This window comes from Cricetulus griseus, assembly GCF_003668045.3.
Source record: "Cricetulus griseus strain 17A/GY chromosome 1 unlocalized genomic scaffold, alternate assembly CriGri-PICRH-1.0 chr1_0, whole genome shotgun sequence".
In the NCBI taxonomy this organism is placed as follows: Eukaryota; Metazoa; Chordata; class Mammalia; order Rodentia; family Cricetidae; genus Cricetulus; species Cricetulus griseus.
This window is the reverse complement of record NW_023276806.1, coordinates 222,487,843-222,504,534: the sequence shown is the minus strand read 5'-3', so window position 1 is coordinate 222,504,534 and position 16,692 is coordinate 222,487,843. Positions and strand designations below refer to the sequence as shown.

At 46.9% G+C, this 16,692-nt stretch overlaps 1 protein-coding gene and 1 long non-coding RNA gene across 4 annotated transcripts in view; one reads left to right on the top strand and one right to left on the bottom strand.

Annotated features, from left to right (window-relative positions):
• Positions 1–10,682, bottom strand: part of LOC107977431 — a 39,549-nt gene extending 28,867 nt beyond the window's left edge. For both annotated transcript variants that reach the window (XR_004771788.1, XR_003479946.2), the window contains exon 1: positions 8,878–10,682. This is a non-coding gene — a long non-coding RNA (uncharacterized LOC107977431). The remainder of the gene's footprint in view (positions 1–8,877) is intronic.
• Positions 10,683–14,484: 3,802 nt separating this feature from the next.
• The window catches only part of Cul1 (cullin 1), a 65,485-nt gene continuing 63,277 nt past the window's right edge, over positions 14,485–16,692 (top strand). Inside the window, exon 1 of one of the 2 annotated variants that reach the window (XM_027389800.2) lies at positions 14,485–14,619. The gene's annotated coding sequence lies outside the window, so the exon portion shown is untranslated. Of the gene's footprint in view, positions 14,620–15,017; positions 15,151–16,692 lie in introns of those variants that run through there. The other variant, XM_027389799.2, reaches the window with a different exon arrangement.

The window sequence follows — 16,692 nt, the reverse complement described above, 5'->3', positions numbered from 1 at the left end:
ATTTAAAACCAGCCTAGGCAACACAGAAAGATCTCATTTCAGATAAATTAATTTAATTAAATTACCAAAACACAAGTTCAGAGTGGGAGGAAATATTTACAATAAATACACTCTGTTTTTAAATCCATAATATAAAGTGGATAAAGACCTTTAATCCCAACATGCAGAAGGCAGAGGCAGGCAAACCTCGATGTGTTAAAGGTCAGCATATGGGTAGCATAGAAAATTTCAGGCCAGCCAGGGCTACATAGTAAAACCCTGTCTCAAAATCAAAATGGAACGTAAATCTCTCTTACAATTCAATAACAAAAAGACAAACTAATAAAAAATACAAGCTCCATACCACAGGAGACATGTGCCTGGAAATAGGGAGGCATGTGAATTTACCACTTTGACCATCTTCGATGTGTAGTTTGGTGGCACAGAATAGATTAATGTTTCAATATGGCCACCACCCACCACAGAGCTTTGCATTTTTCTAAGCTGGAACTCTGTACTTACTAGTAACTCCCTGTTTCTTGTTCTTACATCTCCTAGCAACACCCAATTTTCTTTCTGTTTCTGAGAACTAGAACCTTTTCGATATCTCACATAAATAGAATAATGTGTATTTGCCATTTTATGTCTGACTTGTTTCACTTAGCACAATCTCTTCGGGGTTCATCCATGTTGTAGCCTGGATCATAACACCTTTGCTCTTTACAGATTGGCCACATTTGTTTATCCATTCATGTGCCGGCCAACATTCGAGTTGAATCTTTTGTTGGCTAAAATAAATAATGTTGCTATAGACAAGTGTCTGTCTGAGCCCTGGCTTTCAATTCTTTAGAGTATGTACCCAGAATTGCTGGAGCTTGATGATTCTTGGTTTAACCTTTGTGGGAGAAGAAAAATGTTTTTAAGCGATTGAAAATACAGTATTATTGTTGCTTTGGTTATGTGGTATTGTAGGAATGAGGGATAAAATGGAAATTATGATGGCAGCAGAGAGTACTGCCCATTCAACTTTCTTAGCAGAAACAGCTCTAAGTAATTTGATGAAGAATGTTCCAGAGTAGTGGCCCTGGCAGTAGAGGTGATGTCACTGGAGCTGAGGCTGAGAGGAGCTCAGGACACTGTATGGTGAAGCTCACCTTCCCTATCTCAGAGGCCCCCAAGAGGTATAAGAGAATGAATAGAAATGCAGAGTTTGAGGGAGAAATGGAAAATAACAGACATTCATGATAAAATGACAGACATACCAGGATTAAACAAGGGGGATGTGTCATGATTCTCCAGAGAAGATGACAATGAGAAAAGAGATTGCATGGTTAGATTTCTATTGCTGCGATAAAACAAGCATGACCAAAAGCAACTCAGGGAAGAAAGGGTTTATTTGGCTTACATATCCCAAGTCACAGTCTACTGACAGAAACCAAGGCAGGAACCCAGAGGCAGGAACTGAAGCAGAAACCATGGTGTCACTTACCTCTTGCTTGTTCATGGTTTGCTCAGTCTGTTCCCACCATCAATGAACTAAGCCCTCCCGTATTGACCACTAATCAAGAAAATGCCGCCACAGACTCGCCTATGGGTCAAAATAATAGAGCCACTTCCTCAGCTGAGATCTCTTCTTCCCAGAATATGTTAGATTTGGGTCAATTTGCTGAACACTAAGCAGCACAGAGAGACCACAAAAGACCCCAAGTTAGAGACACCATTCTGACCTTAAAACCAAGCATGTAGGCCCCAACATTTGCCAAAACGGGAACAAAGACCAAATGCATCAGAGACCTAGTCTGTTGTTCCAGGATCTGGGAAAGTCCCTAAATGTACTCACCTTGGTTTTTGGCTTTTGTAGTTTTGTATTCTGCTTACTCAGTGGGTCTCAACCTGTGCGTTGACCCTTTCACAGAAGTCACCATTGGAAAACACAAATATTTGCATTACAATTCAAAACTATGGCCACCCTCTTCTTGGATGAGGACGAGCAGGACAGAATCTGGCTAAAGAGTAGGAAACCTGCAAGTCAGCCAGGCCGGAGACCACTGCCGGGTGGTGTAGCATTGACCAGATTTCCCCCTCTTCCTGACCTAATTGGGACCCTAACACTAAGGTAAAGAGACGCTAGACGATTTTTGCCAGGCCCTTTTAGGAGGATTGAAGGCAGTTGCCAGGAAACATATCAATCTGTCTGAGGTGTGTGAGATAATGCAAGAATCCCAAGCCAGGTGATAGTAGCACACACCTTTAATTCCAGCATACAGAAAGCATAGGCAGGCAGGTCCCCATGACTTTGAGCACAGCCTGGTCTACAGATCCAGTTCCAGAACAGCCAAGGCTATACAAAGAATACCCGTCTCAGAAACAAAAATACAAGAGCCCCAAGAATCACCCACTTGGAGCAGGTTCTTGGAGCACCTCTGCAAGGCTTACTGGCTGTTCATCCCCATAAGCTCAGACACACCAGAAAACCAATGAGTAGCCAATATTGTTTTTGTTATATAGTCAGCCCCAGATATTAGAAAGTAACCTGAGAAGTTAGAAGGGCTTGAGGGTATGAACAGATCCCGATTATTGGAGATTACTCAGGACACTTGTAATAGCCATGACTCTGTAGAAGAAAAACAGAATAAAACACTGACCCAAGCAGTAGTGAAAGTTCTCAGGGAGAACAATGAGAGGATCCAGAGGGGGAAGGCAGAGAAACCAGGAAAGGAAGGGGCTAGAGAAGGGCCAGTGTGCTTATTGTAAACAAAAAGATCATTGGAAGAATGAACAGCCAAAGCGGAAGAGGTAAGAAGGACACCCTATACCTTATTTGGGTGAGAGCTAACAGGGCTGGGTCTTCATTCCACCGAGCCCCCAGGAACTCAGGGTAACCTTAAAGGTAGGAGGCAAATCTGTTAAATTCCTGGTCGACAAACGAATGGCCCATTCGGTCAGAACCACTTGAACCAGCAATGTCTTAATAGACGATTGTCCAATGGGCTACTAGACAGACTGACCTCTTGCCCTGGACAAACTCCTAGATGGTGGATTTGAGACAAGGTACTGTGATCCACTTCTGTTAGTCATTCCAGATTGTCCCATCCCCTAATTGGGAGAGATTTATTACAAAAACTATGGGTAGCCATATCCTTTGGGGATGGCACCACCCACCCATCTTACTTATATTTTTCTGATCTGCCCACAGTTGGAGGAATACTTCTTCCAACCAAGTCTAGCACCTGAAAATGACTCTCAAACTTCAGGATACCTGCAGAATTTGGACCCCTAGGGGTCTGGGCTAAGAACAACCCACCAGAATTGGCCACTTACCAAGTGCCCATTGTCATCCAGTTCCTAAGTACTGCTAAGCCAGTTCAGGTCAAACACATCCTATGAGCCGGGAAGCCAAACAGGGGATTGCTAAACATGAACAGGCTGCAGGAAGCATGGTTCCTTATCCCTTGTCATTCTCCTTTGAAAGCCCCCATGCTCCAGATCCTAAGACTGGGCACCCAGGACTACCAACCAGTGCAGGATCTCAGAGAGGTCAACAAAACGGTAGAGACCATCCATCTCTAGCTCTTAATTCCTAAACTTTCCTGAGTCTCCTGCCACCAGAGAAACAACTATACATAGTTCTGGACTTAAAGAATACCTTTTTTTTTTTTTTTTTTTTTTTTTTTTTTTTGCCTCCTGTTGGCACCTATGAGCCAGCCCATTTTTGTCTTTGGACAGACCCCAATGGATGGTTTATGGGCCAACTGACCTGAATGAGATTGCCACAAAGATTTAAAAGCTTTTCCACCCCTTTTATGAGGCCTTGGGTGCTGACCTCCTGACTTCCCAGCAAAAGTATCCAGAGAGCACCCTGTTATGATATGTGGATGACCTTCTATAGCTTCAGAAACAGAGGAGAGATATAAGAAGGCCATCAAGGGCCTGTTAGAGACACTTCACACCCTAGGGTCTCAGTCAAGAAGGGTCAACTTGTGTATCTCATGTCTCCTACCTGGGGTACAACTTGAAACACACACAATAATAAATGTAATAAAAAAGAAAGAAAAAAGAAAGGAAAAAAGTTCCTCGGATGGAATAAAAAATTAGGAGTGGTGTTCTGCAAGTAAGTGAGGCCAGTGATCCATCTAGACTGCACCTTGGACTGTGAATTGTCATGGGTGTGGAAGGCAGATAATGGATATACCCAAAGATGTCCACAAGCTGATTCCTGGAATTTGGAGCCATATGGCCATACATGGGCTGTCATCCTTTAAAAACAAGATTTGTATAGATAAAATTATCCAATTTGTCTGAAGCATGCTAAAAGAGGCCCCACCTCTAAACCATGGCAGCAGTCCAGGTGTAAACATTCTTTATGGTGGTTTTAATACATGGACATCTTTTTGTTAAGTGGAGTCCAATTTTTTTTTCTTTTTTCCTCTTTTCTTTTCTTCTGAATACGTGGTTGGTGACTTTCTAGTTAACAGAGTAAAGTGGACATGATTGTCACAAGAAGCACTGTGGCTTTTTCCTGGCATTGCCTGCCTCCTCATATTGTTTCAGACTGTAAAAATAGACAAATAAGCTGTGGTGATTTGAATGAAGATGGTCCCCATAGACTCATATAAATGTTTGGGCCCCAGTTGGCAGAACTGTTTGGGAAGATTGGAGGTGTGGCCTTGGAGGAGGTGTGTCATTGTGGGTGGGCTTTGAGGTTTATAAAGCCCATGCCAAGCCCAGTACTTCTCCAGGACCATGCCTGCTTGCCTGCTTGCCTGCTTGCCTGCTTGCCTGCTTGCCTGCTTGCCTGCTGCTATGCACCCCGCCTTGATGATGACAGACCAACACTCTGAAACTGTAAACAAGACATCAATTAAAGGCTTTCTCTTATAAGTTGGCTTGGTCATGGTGTCTCAGGCAATGGAACAGTAACTAAGATATAAGCAAAACTTTATATTCATATTTTTGTTAATATAGGTCAGAGTAGTGGATATGTTCATAAAATCTATGCTATTTTCAGAGAGCCCCACTAAATGATTTTTATATACCTTATGCAATTATTTGCAAAGAAAATCTCAAAACACTGATTATCTATTGTATTGTCACTTGGAACTTCCTTTTTGTATTACCTATTATCATATTGAATGACTGTCTATTAAATATATATGTAAAGATGTAAGTATTGAAAAGTTAAAGGCTAGGCAAAGCTTCAGGATAAACTTGTAAATTCCTGCAAAATCTTTTTTCTTGTTTTTTTTTTTGCAGATTTTTTAATTTGTATTAGAAACAAGATTGTTTTACATGACAATCCCAGTTCCCTTCTCCCTCCAGCTCTCCCCTACCATCCCCCTCCCAACTAAAACCCTACCTATCACCTATCCTTTCTGCTCCCCCTGGATGGTGAGGCCTTCCAAAGGGTGTCATCAGAGTGCTGGGAGTTGCGGGAGGTGTGCACACATTCCTGTAAGTATCCCCTCACCTAGGCACTGTGAGGAAGCCCAAAAAATCATTGGTTTCCCTGAGTGGAACTGTGCTTCAGTTTATCGTTAGTACCTTGGGAGGAGGATTTCTTAGAGTTTCTATTGCTGGGAAGAGACCAGGACCCTGGCAACTCTTATAAAGGAAAAAGTTTAATTGGGGTAGTGGCTTACGATTTCAGAGGTTCAGTCCATTACCATCACGATGGGGAACACGAAAGCATACAGGCAGATGTGGTCCTGGAGCTGAGAGTCCTATATCTTGCAGGCAACAGGAAGTTGACTGAGACACTGGGCAGTATCCTGAGCATAGGAAACCTCAAAGCCCGCCCCCACAGTGACACACTTCCTCCAACAAGGCCATATCAAGTCCAACAAAGCTAAACCTTGTAATAGTGCCACTCCCTATGAGCTTATGGGGGCCAGATTACATTCAAACAACCACAGATGGGTAGGTGTTGTTTTAAGTCTGTCCCTAGCAAAGAATTTTAACAAGACACGGACACCCTGGATTTTGTTTTTGTTTTTTTTAAATCTTGACAGGTTTATATTTACTCTCTACATCTACTCCTGTAATTCGGTCAGGTGGGCTTGTGTCCTAAGCATCTACGACTCAAAGTAAACTCTAACCAGTTGCCATTTCCCTCTAGTGTCATTGGTAGTACCTTCACAATACAAGTAAACAACGGGTTAATACACGCTGGCACCACAAAGACAGGCCACAACGTGGACCTCCACACAGGGGACAGAAGTGATGGATGCCACAAATGGGCACCTCAGGTGTAAAGTGTAAAGTGAGCACTCAGATAAAAGTGAAATTGGGTGAGTTAATTTCAGGAGTAAAAATATATATAATTGTAGATATGAAACAAAAATATTAGTCAGATGATTGTATATTTATTTGGGTATATTTTAATAGCCAGGAGAACTGGAGTAAAGCAGAAGAACAGACATTTTTAGAATTTGTAAATATCCCTCCCCCACACAAGTCACCATTGCAGCTGTCTCAGAGCTTCTCTAAGACTTGGGAAAGCGAAGGTGTGGCCAGCACACACTCTAGGTCAGCAGCACCTGTGGGTGCCATGGTCTCGGAGCTACTACAATGGTGGCAGTTGACTTTTCAAGCAGCCGAAGCCACAAATGACCCAGGCCCAGAGGGCAAAGGCAAGCCGAGGCCTCCTGTTTGCTAAATTCCTGGCAGGAGGGTGGAGCCACAAAGACTTTTAGAAAGCAAGCAGATTATCTCTGATTTTATTTGAATTTGTTCAGATGTTGGACCCTCATACACTCCGGGGCTAACTATGTATGCTGTATTACAAGGGATTTCAGTTAAAGATGTTTTATTCCAACAAATTAATCATGGCCTAGGGCAAAGGAGGAGCAAAGGACTTCCTTGGAATTGCTTTGGATGCAGTCAAAAAGGGCATCAGGTCAGACAATGTCTACGCCTCCCAAGGCCAGATGCCAGAGCCAGTTGGCAGGAAATGGCCAAAGCCAACAACATGGCCCGAGAGCCCAGGGATTGTGTAGGAATAGCCTTTAGCAGAGGAGAGGATGCAGAAATTCTTATTTTCGTGGTTAAAAAAGAAATCTAGAGAATGGAGGTTAATACAAGATTTGACAAAAGTTTATGACAAAGTCTCAAAGGGCTGTTGCTCAGCTTCACTCAGCAAAGGTCTGTGAAAATGCAAATGAGACCATGCCAGCTAATGAAAGCTTTACAGCTTGGATTAGAAAAAGACTACTTACAAACTCTAAATAATTTTCAAAAATTATTGGGAGCTATGACCCTATTTAAAATTGTCTATAGGAGATCTTGACCCCCCCTCAATGAGATTTTTAAGGGCAGTTGTGACCCTAGTTCTCTAGACAGTTCATGGAGGCTGCTAGATAAACACTGACTCAAATGGAACATGCAATTGACATGCCCATGGAGTTTTGAAAACACTTCAAAAAATAAGTAAAGGGGATTTGTACCCCTAGTCTCCACAAAACATGCACTCTTCATTTTAAATTTTCTGACTGTAGATGCCCATGAGCAATCTGCCACAGATAGATTCTGGCATGATGGCACTTGAGTGACTTTCCCTCAAGTCAAATGGAAAGATCCTTGCACTGGATTATGGAAAGGACCTGGTCCTGTTTTAATATGGTGTCGAGGGCATGTTTATGTTTTCTCGAAGGAAGAAAATGAGGTGCATGGCGCAGAGGAATGCCAGACCTGATGATACTGTGACTGCTGGAGCCCCTACCCAAACAAATTCCAATGACATCTGCTGAAGCTGTGTTTCTGACCCTCTGATGTCATCATTCTGCAGCCTGAGAAGGGAAGGAGACTACAACTGGTGATTTCTTGTTTCTCCACAAACTTGTTGCATCAACTTCCCAGACCTCTTGAGTTTTAATGATCTTGGATCCAGCCAAGGGATGAATGTCTAGCACCAGTTTATCCGAACTACATCTTGGGACATGGAAATCATTTTCGCCACTCAAAAGTCATTTCTGCTGTTGCCTCAGACACTTCCCCCTTTAGGGGAAAAGGACTCATTAGAGCAATTGAACACTACCATGGAGGTGATGGGTGGCCAAAGCCCTTCAGTATACGAGGAACTGGACAAAAGCTTTGCTGCTGGTATTCAGTACTCAACGATCGTAGCATCTCAAACTTATCTTTGGAAATTAGGAGCAGCAATGCATTGGACTTTAAGAGAGGGAACTGTGGAGTTACTCATACTTCACCCACCAGGAGAACATTTTATTCTTTAGATTGAATTGAAATTATGAGAATTGTAATCTAGCCAGTTATGTGTCTATTGTTAGTAATCATACTGGAATTATTGTTTGCAACCTTTGCTATGTTATGTTTTTTTGGTTTTTCAAGACAGGGTTTCTCTGTGTAGCTTTGGAGCCTATCCTGGCACTCGTTCTGGAGACCAGGCTGGCCTTGAACTCACAGAAATCTGCTTGCCTTGGCTTCCCAAGTGCTGGGATTAAAGGTGTGCACCACCAATACCAGGCACTATGTGTTAACGTAAGTTTTTTTTGTTTTGTTTTGTTTTGTTTTCTAAGAGGAACTGGTTTTTCTTTTTAAAAAACCATGAATAATGTATCTTTTGTAATTTGGATTAAATAAATTTGAAAAAACTACAAGGGCTGGAGCAGTCCAGCAGTTAAGAGCACCTAGTGGTCGTGAAGAAGACCTGAATTCAATTTCTAGTACCAACATGCCAGCTCACAAGGGCCTGCAACTCCAGTTACAGAGGATTCAGTATGCAACTCTTCTGACCTTCTGCATGCATGGTACACACAGATGCATACACATAAAACAAATGATTATTGAAAAAAATACATGGACTAGTTCATGCTGTGTCCCTCCAAGGGCAGCACTTTTGTTGGATCTGGTCCCTTTTTGAGATGATGAGAAAAAGCTTACACCAGAGAGTGCTGTCACTGTCATGGTAAAGGAGAGCCTAACAAGTCAGGAGGCAGGATGTCCTCACATGTCCTGCAAAGAAATACAAAAAGAAATGAAAGGAGAATCTGAAGGTTGAGACGTAGCAATAAATAGGTAAAACAACCAGACTTACCATTCATGGTGGTCTGATTGAGAATGGCCCACATAGGCTCATGTTTTTGAAGGTTTGGTCCCCAGTTAGTAGAACTGTTCAGGAAGGATTAGGAGGTGTGGCCTTGTTGGAGGAGGTGTGGTACTGGGGGTGGTCTTGAAGGTTTCAAAGCCCCCCCCCCATTGTAGTCAGTTACCTGTCTACGCTTTTGACTTGTGGTTAAGCTGCCAGCTACTGCTTCTGCACCATGTTTGCCTGCCTGCTACTATGCTATCCACCATGATGGCCATGGACTCACCTTCAAGCAAGCCCCCAGCTAAATGCTTTCTAAAAGTCACTTTGATCCCGGTGTCTCTTCACAGAAAAGTAACTGACACTCTGCCAGAGAGAAAAGTCACATACCTCCTGAAGGTAATGAGAAAAAAAAAAAAAAAAAACACACTTCATAAAAGACTACCACCCTATTCTTCCCATTTTGCTCTGAACATCGTCCAAAGATAAAGAACAAACTTTCAGGCCCCTCCATTGGGAATACTCCAAAAGGGGGTGGAATGTGGTCTGAATAATGAGCCAAAAATAGCCAGATGGGCAGAACACAGCTGAGCCAAAAGAGAAACATGAAGAGGGTCCAAGGACAGAAGCAGCGAGGAGGAGGGAAAAGAGGAATGGAAAACGGATAGGAAAGATGGCTATTCCGTGATGACTGGCGGTGTGAGAACAGTATTGTGGGGTTTAGGCTATTGTTTTATTAAGAACAGGAATTCAAGTATAGCTCAACAACAGCTTCGGTATAAAAACTGTACAGATTTTTGCAGAGCTGGTCAGATTCTTTGAAAATACTTAAGAAAATGGTTGTAGCTCTGTGAGGGCTACAGAGACTGCAGCTCTGTCATTGGATGTTCTGGTTTGGTGTGCCCCCCCCCCCCCTCCCCGTCTCCCCGGCCCCATTTGTCAAAGTACCTGTGAAATGTGTGCTCTTAACTACTTGGAAGACGAGACAGGAGACTCATTAAGAGCACAGGAGTGGGAAATTACCCTGAGCAGCATAGTGAGATCACCGTATTTTTAAAACACCTAGTACCTGCCTATAATCCCAGCAAGAGAATCGGGGCCAGCCTGGGATACTCGAGCCTCCTGAGCATGTACTACTTTGAAGAGGACCCAGTTTAATCCCCACACTGGGGTGCTCACAACAACCTGTAACTCCAGCCCCAGGGGATCAGACACCTCGGACCTCCACACATACATGTACACACATCCACATACATACTCTTCACATATACACGTCAGCAAAAAATGTCTTCAGAATCGTACTTTTCAAAAATACGATTTACTTGACTGATCCCTTTTTTTTTTTTTTTTATTAGTTCAAATTAGGAACAAGCTTGCTTCAGATGTCAATCCCTTCTCCCTCTCCTTTTCTTTTTTTAAAGGTTTCAGTTTGTGGCACTGGCTGGCCTCGAACTATGTTGAACAGGCTGGCTTTAAATTCAGAGATACACTTCTCTGCCTCTGGAGTGCTAGGATTAAGGGCATTTACCACTATGTCCAGCCTATTCCTTTTATAATAACTATTTTGAAAGCTGGAAAGATGGCTCCAGAGATTAAGAGCACTTATTGTAGACAGAGCTTCTGTCCCACCTGGTCCTCCAGCTGTTTAGTCCCAAATAAATACACAGATGATTATATTAATTATAAACTTTTTGGCCGATGGCTCAGGCAAACTCAGTCTACAACTTATTTTTGCAGAGGACCTGGGTTCAATTCCCAGTACCCATGTGGTAGACCACAACTGTCTGTAACTCTAGGTCCAGAGTAATTGGAACCTCTTCTGGCCTTCCTCAGCATGCAGACAGTATTGGCACACACGTTGCCTACACATATGTGCAGGCAGCACACTAATATACATAAAAAATTACAAATTACACTGCTTCAAAACAAGTGAGATTTATTAGAATATACTGTAAAGCTTAATAGTGAAAATTTTAGGGTTATAGCATTTGAAACTTGGACAGAAGAACAGGAATGGGTCATTAAATCTGTGGTTTCCAAACTCAGGCACTGGGTCTTTAGAGACTTTTCATCATCAGTAATATCTGTCCATGTTTAACTTAACAATTTCATGAGTTAGTTATCATCCCCATATCAGATGAGGATGAAACACTGAGAAGTTGCTCAAAACTACCCAGCTAATAATGGTTAAAAACAAAATGTAAACTCTGTTAGTTTCAGATTCTGGTTTTGCTCTTTACCTCCCAAGTTTGGTTCTTGGATCTGGAAGGGGCCTCTGAATTAGTAATTATATCTCTGGGTAAAGCCGAAGCCAAGTCAGTTTGGAAAGCAACCTGTGAAATCCACTTCCTTTGCACAGATGGCTAATTCCTTACCCAAGTCTTAGAAATAATCGTTCCGATGGCTGTTCAAATGACTCAGTGCTCCTCCATTTGACTAGTGCTAAATCTGCTTTGGGCAGGCTTCAGGGTTCTTCCAGTACAAAGCAGAAGGAATGGGCAAACTTAACAAAAAACTGTCTCCAAGGCACACCTAAGGGCACATATGGGAAGCTGGCAATGAGGTATTTAAAAAACAGCAGAACTTGAGCTTTTCGAACTATTTTATAGGTTCTAATTTCTGAAGCTATATTTTAATCTCGTTGACTTTGGCCTGCTAGAACCTTGTGGAACTGTTTTGAACTTCAATTCTGGTGTCACTATCTTTCCAAATGGCTCATCCTGATAGATACCAGGTTTGCTGACACAGAGATGAAGGGTGTTTTGAGAAGTAAAATTACTATTACATCTTTTTGTACTGTCTGGTAGGGTTATCTGCTCAGAACAGATGCAATCTGGTTGCAAAGTGGACATAGGTGAATGAGCAAGTCCAGCCACTGAAGATGACAGTAGGTAATAAAGACTTAAATACAAGGGACAGAGACAGTGACAAGTGGGCAATGGGTTCAGTGGGACTAAAAACTTGGCATTTAGGGCCAAATGGGCTGGAGGACACCCTCAAAAATTGATGCACACAGCTCATGTCTAGAGGTGGGAAATCACAGAAAAGCAGACCACATAGAACGGATGATTGAAGACACAAGATTTGGGAATATGAAGAGGAGGTAAATTATCTTTGAACACACGGGAATTCAGTTTAAAATGAAAGCCAAAATACACAAGAAGTGACAAACTTTTTTTTCTTTTTCTTTTTCTAATTCTCCACCCTTACCATGCATCTACAAAAAAAAAAAAGTTACTAAATACATCTAAGTTTCTTTTGACTGAGTTATTGAGGCTTTGCCTAAGACAAACCAAAGGCTATGGGACTGTCAGGTCGGCTGAGGATTTCTGCCCCAAAAGTGGTGCATTCGAATCTGCAGTGTTGCAGTTTGCTGAAAACAGGAAGTTACACCAAATACATCTTTTGCCCAGATGATAAGCTAACTGAAAAAAATCTTTCCTCGATTGTTCAGGAAAATTAGATGGCAGGTCTGAACCGGGATTAAAAAACAAAACAAAACAAAACAAAAAAAAAAAAACCCAGCTGCTTCTAACTAGGTGTGGGGTAAATCTACTTTCTCTAGCCTCTCACCTACGGCCAAGGTGGTGTTGCCAAATTTACTACTGAATTATTACAAACACAAGACAGCTAGTTTCCAGTGGATGAAATTATTCTGGGTGTAAACAACAACAACAACAACACTGATTCATGCCATCCCAGGGTGGAATGGCAAATTCCAACCTTATCCAAAATTGAACCTCACAAAAGTTTGAAGGATGGGCCTACTTTAGTTTGCAGAAAGTATTAGAGAGGGAGACACACACACACACTTCAGTTTGCAGAAAGTATTAGAGGGACACACACACACAGTCTCTCACTCACACACTCACACACACACACGGTATGTAGTCAAGAGAGGGATGGACGGACACACACACACACACACACACACACACACGGTATGTAGTCGAGAGAGGGATGGACACACACACACACACACACACACACACACACACACACACACACACACGGTATGTAGACAAGAGAGGGACACTCTCTCTGAGACTCTCTCTCTCACACACACACACACACACACACACACACACACACACACACACACACGGTATGTAGTCAAGAGAGGGATGGATGGATGGACACACACACACACACACACTCTCACACACGGTATGTAGACAAGAGAGGGACTCTCTCTCTCTCTCTCTCATGGTATGTAGACAAGAGAGGGACTCTCTCTCTCTCTCTCTCTCACACACACACACACACACACACACACACAGGGTATGTAGTCAAGAGAGGGATGGATGGATGGACACACACACACACACACACACACACACACACGGTATGTAGTCAAGAGAGGGACGGATGGATGGACACACACACACTCACACACACACACACACACACACACACGGTATGTAGTCGAGAGAGGGATGGACACACACACACACTCACACACGGTATGTAGTCAAGAGAGGGATGGATGGATGGACGGACACACACACACACACACACACACACACACACACACACGGTATGTAGTCGAGAGAGGGATGGACACACACACACACTCACACACGGTATGTAGTCAAGAGAGGGATGGACACACACACACACACACACGGTATGTAGTCAAGAGAGGGATGGATGGACACACACACACACACACACACACACACACACACACACACACGGTATGTAGACAAGAGAGGGGCACTCTCTCTCTCTCTCTCTCTCTCTCTCACACACACACACACACACACACACACACACACGGTATGTAGTCAAGAGAGGGATGGATGGACACACACACACACACACACACGGTATGTAGTCGAGAGAGGGATGCACACACACACACACACACACACTCACACACACACACACTCACACACACACACACACACACACACACACACACACACACGGTATGTAGTCAAGAGAGGGATGGATGGATGGACACACACACTCACACACACACACACACACACACACACACACACACGCACGCACGCACGCGCGCGCGGTATGCAGGCCAGCTGGAGCTGCGGCAGGGGACCCCCACCCACGAGGCCTGCAGGTAGGAAGGGGTGGCAGAGGCCCCGCGTCTCTCGAGCCTGCGCGGACTTCCTCACCCGGGGGTCGGGGGATGACGCCGCTTCGGCTCCGCTGCAGGACCCTGGGACACCGGCGCGGCCCGTGTCAGCGGAGGGGTCACCCGGCTCGGAGCGGCCCGTGTCAGCGGCGGGGTCACCCGGCTCGGCTCGGCTCGGCCCGGCCCGTGTCAGCGGCGGGGTACGATACGCGCGCAGCAGCGGGGCCGGGGTGGGAGGTGGAAGCCCGCTCCCCCAGCCGCTTCCGGAAGTTTCTTCAGAGGCCGCTCGCAGCCCCCGACCTCAGTCAGCTCAGCTCACCCCCCACGAGGAGTCCCCAGTGGCGGGAAGCCGAGACTGGAGGGGCCGACGCAACGCGACGCGAGGGCGGCGGGAAAACCTGGCGGAGGATCCGGCCGCGCGTCCGTCCGTCCGTCCGTCCGTCCGTCCGTCGGCGCCTGGCTCGGCCTTGGGGAAGGAAGCAGGGGCCATGGCTCGCAGGTAGAAAGGCCCGCGCCGCCGAGCGGGGCCCGCGGGCGGGCGGGCAGGCGGGCGGTTTGGGGGCCCGTCCCTCCCTCCGGTGCTGCCGCCGCCGCCGCCGCCGGCCCGGCCAAGGCGGTGACGGTTTCCCGGCTCCCCCGCCCCGGACGCCGATGGCGGTGCGTTCCGACCTCCCTCCCTCAGTCCCTCCGTCCGTCCCTCCCCCACCGCTTCGCCCCGTGGCCGCCAGAGCCGGTGAAGCCGGGAGGGCGGGGAGCGGCGGAGGGACGGACGGACGGACCGACGGACGGCGGCGAGAGGGCGGAGGTTGCGTGGTGCAGGCGGCGGCGGGAGGAGGAGGAGGAGGAGGAGGAGGAGGAGGAGGGCCGGCAGGCGGGCAGAGGAGGAGGAGGAGGAGGAGGAGCGGGCGCCGTGTCGCACGCAGCTCCAGGCGGGGCAGCCGGGGCGCTGAGGGACGCGGCCAGACCTCGGCGGGCCCCCGCGAGCACTGCACGCCGTCGCCCGAGCGTCGGGGGGCGCCCGGAGATGCGGGTGAGTAGCGGCTCGGGCCCGCGGCGGCGGGCGGCGCGGTGGTGGTGGTGGCAGGGGCCGGGAGGTAGCGCAGGCCCCGGCGGAGCCGCGGCGTCGCAGTGACTCGGGCCGCGGAGGCCGAGCCCCGGCTGCCGGCGAGGCCTCAGGCGCCGCGCCGCGCCGCGGCCAGGCGGAATGGCGGCCGGGCCGGGGAAGTCGTGGGCGGAGGACGCCGAGGGCGGAGCGGAGCGGAGCCGGCAGGCCCGGGTGGCCTGAGTCACCCGGCCGGCCGGCCGGCCGGGATCGGCCTGGGCCGGGACTCGCGGGGCCAGGCCCGGGCTACGCACTGGGAAAAAGCCGGCCTCCCCGCGGCCTGTGGCGCCGGCCTCCGCACCTCGCGCGCCGCCCCTCCCTTCCCCGCGGCCCTAGTGGGTCCGGTTGGGCCCGGAGCCGAGGGACCGGTGCTCTCGGGGAGCCCGGGGCTCGCTTTGTTGCGACGGTGCGGGGCGGGATTATTGGGTAACAGTGGGGCCCCGGGCTCGGTTCTCCCCGGGAGCCGGGCCGGCCTGGAGGGCGGGCGGACGCTCGGGGATGCGGTGTGCCTTTTCTAACGCCCGGAGCCCCGGGGCGTCCGCCGGCGCTCTCGAGTCGGGCTGGGCCCAGCGCGGCGGCCTCGGCGCGCCCTCGGGCCCGGCGGGAGCGCGCGCTCTGACCCCCAAGGTAACCGGGCGCCGGGCCAGGCGGACCGAGTCGGGGTCCCGTGGCCTGGGGCTCGCGCTGCTGGAGCCTCCAACCCCGCGTGGTCCTGAACGCCGCCCCCTCCCCTCCTTCCTGTCACCTGTGCAGCGATTCTCATCCCCGGAGCCTCGTCTCCAAAGTTAGGGGAGCCAGGTCCGCCAGAAAGGAAGATTTGCCCCCTTCCGACGGGGTCACCGTTGGTGCTGGTGGTTGCTGTTAGTTCGAAGTCGTTGGGGGGGTGGTTTGTGGTGAAATGCAGTCAAGTTGTTCAAGTGGGTTTGTAGTTGCTCTGTGTGTGTGTGTGCTTGCTCTTGGCTGGAGTATCCTTGAAACAGCCAAAGGCTAAGAGTGGAATAAATGATCCCTGATTTAGAAAGAAAGAAAGAAAGAAAGAAAGAAAGAAAGAAAGAAAGAAAGAAAGAAAGGCCCTTACCGGGGCGACAGAAGAGGAGCTGAGTTCCTTTTTTACTTTTAAGTTGCTAGGACCTAAACCTAACACACTGAAAAAGCAACTGTAAGTTTAGAAAAAATAAGGGAGATAAGGTTTTTCTTTGTTTGAAAAGGTTTCAAGATGTTAGGTTTTATTTTTTACTTAAAATTTATATTCGTTGCTTCTCATAGCAAGCTGAAACAGTTGTATCTCAGAGATTTAAATTCTGAGTGTACAAACACAAGCCTGGCTTGTTTTTATCTCTGTTATGCCCATTTTTGGAGGTTTTGGGGGAGCATTCACTAAGTCTGGTAGGAAAGGTTGAAGGGATTTCTAAAAATGTTAACCTCTTCTCTTTTCTCCCCTCATTATCATCAGCTTTAAAGAACTGTTTT